Source organism: Coenobita brevimanus, chromosome 101, assembly GCF_032717465.1.
Source record: "Coenobita brevimanus isolate Jiangsu-jjx chromosome 101, ASM3271746v2, whole genome shotgun sequence".
NCBI lineage: Eukaryota > Metazoa > Arthropoda > Malacostraca > Decapoda > Coenobitidae > Coenobita > Coenobita brevimanus.
In genome coordinates, this window is record NC_137054.1 from 20,421,497 (window position 1) to 20,427,464 (window position 5,968).

Consider the following 5,968-nt stretch of genomic DNA (forward strand, 5'->3'; position numbering starts at 1 on the left):
ACCATGCCCAAGCAACAGACAGTAATCTAATAACTTTGTTTGATGTTTGTGAAAATTCTTGCAACTTCAACCACAGTATCATCAAACTTGAAATTATCGTAAACTGTATGGCCAGCACAGATAACCTCTTAGTTCATTCATTCATTCATTGCCAGACGCCATGAATCCCAAACGGGGTGGCCAAGGGCTTAGAGTTAATTGTTTTACAGGGAGGGGCACTAATCCTCCACCAACCCCACTTGACACGTAGGGAGAACGTTATGCCAACAGCATCTGGTGTTCCCAGGCGGTCACCCATCCAAGTACTAACCAGACCCAACGTTGCTTAACTTCGCTGATCGGACGGGAAGCGGTGTACTCAACGCGGTATGGCCGTTAGTTAATAAAAAAAAAAAAAAAAAAAAAAAAAAAAAAAAGCTAATTTAGATAATATGAGAAACGAAATTGTCAGCATCAACTAGATTAACTTATTACTCGAGGATAACATCAAGAAATGTGAAAAATAATTACTAATCGACTGATGCCTATTGAACGAAAAAATGTACCAAGCATTACCCAAAGAATTAATCAATCTAATAAACTGGCGTGGATGTCGTGGAAATATAAAGAAATACGAATATAAACGTACAGGAACTCACTATAACGGTATCAAATATTTTAAATTGTAAGCTCAGTGTACGAAAATTATTCGGAAAACTGAACGAGTCTACGAGACAAAATTTTCTCATGAAGCAAAGTTAGCCCATAAAATACCTTTTCATTATGTGAGGAGTAAGAGAAATGTAAATATAACATAAGCCCTCTACTAAGCTCGGAAGGCAATCTTGTCTATGACAACCAACCAATAGCAACGATACTAGACGAATCCTTTCCCAATGTTTTCACATTAGAAAACAGCAAATACACTCCCATCTCTCAGTCGGTTTTCTCAAAACCGGAAGATTATAAGTAACCTATCTACGTGATGACAGGACAAAAGGTTAAATTATTTTTAGGAAATTGACCCAAATAAATGAACCGGTCTAGACCAGATACCTTCTCGTATTCTTCTTGAATGTTACACTTAGCATTTCCCATAACTTGAATATTCAATAAATCACTAACTGAATGTAGAGTATCTCATCAATGAATGTTCGCCAATATATCATACATCCCTTTAAAATGTGGGAATAAAAAACGCGCCACAAGTTACTGCCGAATAAGTACTGTGCAAAATTTGAAAAAAAAAAAAAAAAAAAAAACGATCAGAGATTAAATTAACTTGTTCCTTAATAAGCTTAATTTTATAACATATAATCAACACGGTTTCTTAATACGAGTAACAGGCTATCCTTTACGAATTTGCTTGACATCTTTTTCAGTAATCATATACAATAAATGAGACGCAAAAATGCCGTCGGTTGTCTTAAACCTAGATTTCCAGAAAGTGTTTGATAAAGTTCCCTATTGAAAACTAGAAAACTAAAAGCCCACGGCATCTCTAACAAATTATGTTTAATGACTGCTGAAGAGTTAACAAATCGCAAGCAACATGTAGTGATAAATAATGAATCATCAGACTGGTTAGGCGTAAGAAATGGAGTTCCTAAAGGGTTAGTTCTCGGACCAGTTCTTTTCACTGTTTATATGAATGAGTTAGATAATGGACTCGTTTCTAAGGTACAGAAATTTGCCGATGACACGAACATTGTAGGCAATGTAATTTGGAAGCACACTGTGAATCTATGCAAAACGACCTGCATAGATTAGAGAGCTGGAGTGAAAAATGACAGATGAAATTTAGTGTAGATAAATGTCAGGTTATGTACTTTGTTGACAAAACATTAAATATGAATATCGTAAGTTCAGTTCCCCACTGACGGAAGTAAAAGACGACATGGATTTAGGAGTCATTTATCATTAAAGACCTTAAAAACTCAGAAAAGTGTAATGCATCCAGTAACAAGGCAAACACAATAATCGGCTTCATCGAAAGGAACTTCGATCATGAAACGCTCGATGTAATATCTTAACATCATTTGTTATTAATTAGACTACACCTAAAGTACTTTGCCACTATGGTCCCTCAGTCTTCCTGTACACAAAGACAGGCTCAAAAAAGTGCAGCGCAGAGTCACAAAAATGATCCCATAGCTCATAAATTTACCATGAGCGACTAAAGAAACTCATTCTGTGTGCTCCGACGACTCACAGTAGATCTAATATAAGTAATCAAATTTCTTAACAGGGTTGACAATGTAAGATTGATAACACTGTGTAACATGTTTTCCTCTTGTTCCTCGGAATTCATCGTTATTTTCCTATTACGTAGATCACATATAACTTGTACTGAACTCTCATTCAGTCAGAACTTTGGATTTGGCAGAGTTACGCAACCTGACCTATAATAATATGCATAATTAAGGAAATCAACCTACTTTCTTGTCAACTTCTTCATTTATGATCAGGTTTGACTGAAACTTTGCATGTACGTTTATTTCGAAGCTTTGCATTTTGGATGTAGATATAAAGTAATTTTTTCATGAGATTTTAACTACATTTAGTAGCTTTTGTCCGAATCGGTGTGTTTTCATATCTGCACTTTGTTGTAGACGGCCTCAAGAGGTTGCAAGTGTCTGGAAGATGCATTCTGCTATGTCTGCGGGCCAGTTCATTAAGAGAAGTGCAAAAAAGGACTCCATGCAAGCATTTGTCATGATGCGTGCAGTCTGCAAAGCGTATTTCATCATGCTGGTAGGGGATCAAGATAAACACTGGGCACCTCATGTCACCTGCGAGCTTTGCAAGAAAACTCTTGAAGGTAAAAACGGTAGATATACTCCTTGTTATAATGTAATTAAACTATAATTGTTATTATTTAATTCATTTTTAATACATTTTCTATTGTCACAATATTATTTTGTTGTTTTGCAGGATGGTTCGGAGGGGAGAGGAGGACCATGACGTTCACCATTCCAAGAATTTGGCATGGAACCCACTGATCACTCGAGCAACTGCTACTTCTGCACTGCGGACCCTTCTAAATATAGGATTGGCAAGAACACACCTGCTGCCAAGTATCTGGACCTTCCTTCATTTATCGCCACTGTGCCACATTGCCCTGTGCTCCCTGTATCCACCCCTCTCGAGGAAGGGCATATGTCTTCATCAGGAGAGAGCAGCAAGTCAGAGGTCGAAGACGACGTTTCTGATCCACATTACAATTCCTGAGGTGAGGCTGAGGAAAGAAACTCGCACTACCCCAGCCAAGAAGACCTCAGTGACTTACTAAGAGATCCTGGTCTCACAAACTCCAGTGCCGGGCTCCTGACATCTAGGCTCAAACAGTGGAACTTGCTGGACGAAAGTATGTTAGTCTCATGTCAGAGGACGCATCACCAAGCAATCTCCAGCTTCTTCAAAATTCGAAATGGACTCTGCTTTTGTCACACTGTGACCGGTCTGTTTGAGACAATTGGGATCCCCTGCAGCCAGCATGAGTGACGCCTCTTCACTGACACCTAAGCCAGGAACCTCAAATCCATGCTGTTCTACAGTGGGAGCTAGTTCCCGTCTCTTCCCGTGGCGCACTTGGTGCGCCTCAGGGAGGAACACAACAGCGTCAAGATTCTGCTGGACACTTTGTATGATGAGTACGGTGGGCAGGTCGTCAGAGATTTCAAAATGATGGCCTTCCAGATGAGTTCCCAGGGCAGTTTCACCAAGTTCCCCTGCTATCTTTGTCTCTGGGACAGCATGGACACAGTGGCACACAACCACAGGCGGAATGGAGGAGCAATGTCAAGTGGGATCTGCTGGTGGATCCTTAGAAGGTGTTGATGCCACCATTGCATATCAAGCTGGGCCTCATAAAACAATTTGTCACAGCTCTAGATACGGAGTCGGCGGCCTTCAAATACCTCCAAGGCCTCCTCCCTAAGCTGTCTCAGGCAAAGATTAAATCCAGTGTCTTTGTTGGACCACAGAAAAAAAGATCCTGGCGTGCATGGAAATCCCTAAGAAGTTCACCAAGTGGAGAAGGCGGCTTGGAACAGTTTTGTCACAGTGGTTCAGGGTTTCCATGGCAACCACAAGTCCGAGAACTATATGGAACTAGTCGAGACCCTGGTGAGGAAATACGGTGCAATGGGCTGCAAGATGTCTCTCAAACTCCATGTTCTCGACTCTCATCGATAAATTCAAGGAGAACATGGGAACGTACTCGGAGGTGCAAGGCCGGCGCTTCCATCAGAATATACTGGAGTTTGAATGCGGCTACCAAGGAGTGTAGGCTAGAATGAAAATATGATGGGAGGCTACATTTGGGGGCTGGTTCGTGAAAGTGACTTACTGTGTACTCGTAAATCTCGACGAACTAGTCACTTTTAAATGCTTTGTAATAATTTTTATGTAAATACATGTAAATTTCGAGTCATTAGAAGCGTTTTTCTGCATTTTTGCGAATAAGAATAGGAAAATTGCCGATTTTCGATTTTTTCTCCTTGAAAACAAATTTCGAAATACAGATTTCCTGGTCAAAAGCCCAAAGTTTGAGGCACATAATAGCTCTTTTCTATAATTTTGAGACATAGGTAATCAAGAAATAAGGGTTACTCGCCAGGAACCAAAAAAAACTGTTACCTTGTGTAATTTGTTCGAAATACAGAATGATTCTCTGGCTAGAAAGAATGGAATGAAATTCAAAAGTAAGAGATGCAGCAGTACAGTAATATAGGGAAAATTGCTTTAATATTCGCGTAGTTGGAACGACAGTTAATACAAAAACAATTGATACGTGTAAAAGTCGACTAGAAAAATTTTTTGAAACTACCGGCTATAACTAACTTAGTGTTGTTTATTTCCAGGTTGAAGTGTATGCTGACGACTCTGAGACGTTTGCTTAATAACGAGAACATTCGGCGATTTTGCTTCATTTTTCGTTTGCAGGTCTATGGAACAGAGATTTTATAGTGCATGGTTGCTCCTATTTTCCTACTGTATAAAAATTTCCAAGCTTGTTCTTTCTTACAAGCATGGTGTTTATTTATTTTTTTCTTTTCCTGTCGGTTAAATCCGATCGTGTGGGTGGGTGAGAGAGCCTTTCTCTTTTCAATCCTTTTCTCTTGCACGGTGATGAGATTTTAGTAGAATTACTATTACTTTCTAACAGATAACCTCCTCTTGGGCCAACAGGTCTCCTCTTATCTGTACTTCTTATGAACTCCTATGAACCTATATATACAAGAGAGGACTCTAGACCGGCACCTCAATATCCCCGCTTTCTTATATCTCGTTCCTCTGAGAAATCTGTTTATTTTTAATCTTCTCTCACCATGTCGCTTGAGGCGATTGGAAAAAGGTATTGCATATTGATTCCAACAAGTCTGGCTTTGGACTGAGATGCCACTCATTCTCGCTTTATTCTTGCTGCACAGTCTATCTTTAGCTACTTTATCCATCCCGGTTATAATGTAATGGGTATTTTAGGAAAGATATTTTTGCATTATGATTAGATTTTTTACCGTGTCAGTAAAAGATTATGTAATGCTTGTATCATTCTGGCTTTGTGTAATTGAAAACCCCAAAATTCCTATGAGTTTTGAGATCTGGACTGTATATACTAATCGCGAGAAGAGATATTATCCTATACGGAGACGAAAATTTTGCTCAACTGTGGCATTTATATGCTCCACTGAGACTGTAAACATTATCAGTTCTTTGCTGGTTGATATCAGGATGTAATAAAAAGCATGTAAGTGTACCGCTAACAACGCAGATTATGTAACGGTAACAGTCAAACTTATACTACCCTCTTCGACGTGTAAGGGTCTGAGAGGGTATCATCTAATATACTATAGCACTAGCCGTGTGCGTGTGCGTGTGTGTGTGTGTGTGTGTGTGTGTGTGTGTGTGTTTTGGGCAGCCTAAACTTCACATTCAAATAGCGCCAAAATTGGCACCAAAATTGGCACCAAAATGGCAAAATATT

The 5,968-nt window shown here is 39.4% G+C and overlaps 1 non-coding gene across 1 annotated transcript; it reads right to left on the bottom strand.

The window, feature by feature from the left end:
• Window positions 1–261: 261 nt before the first annotated feature.
• Window positions 262–380, bottom strand: LOC145415231 (5S ribosomal RNA). Its single transcript, XR_013900025.1, has one exon. It is a non-coding gene; the product is annotated as a 5S ribosomal RNA (ribosomal RNA).
• Between the last annotated feature and the right edge of the window lie 5,588 nt (window positions 381–5,968).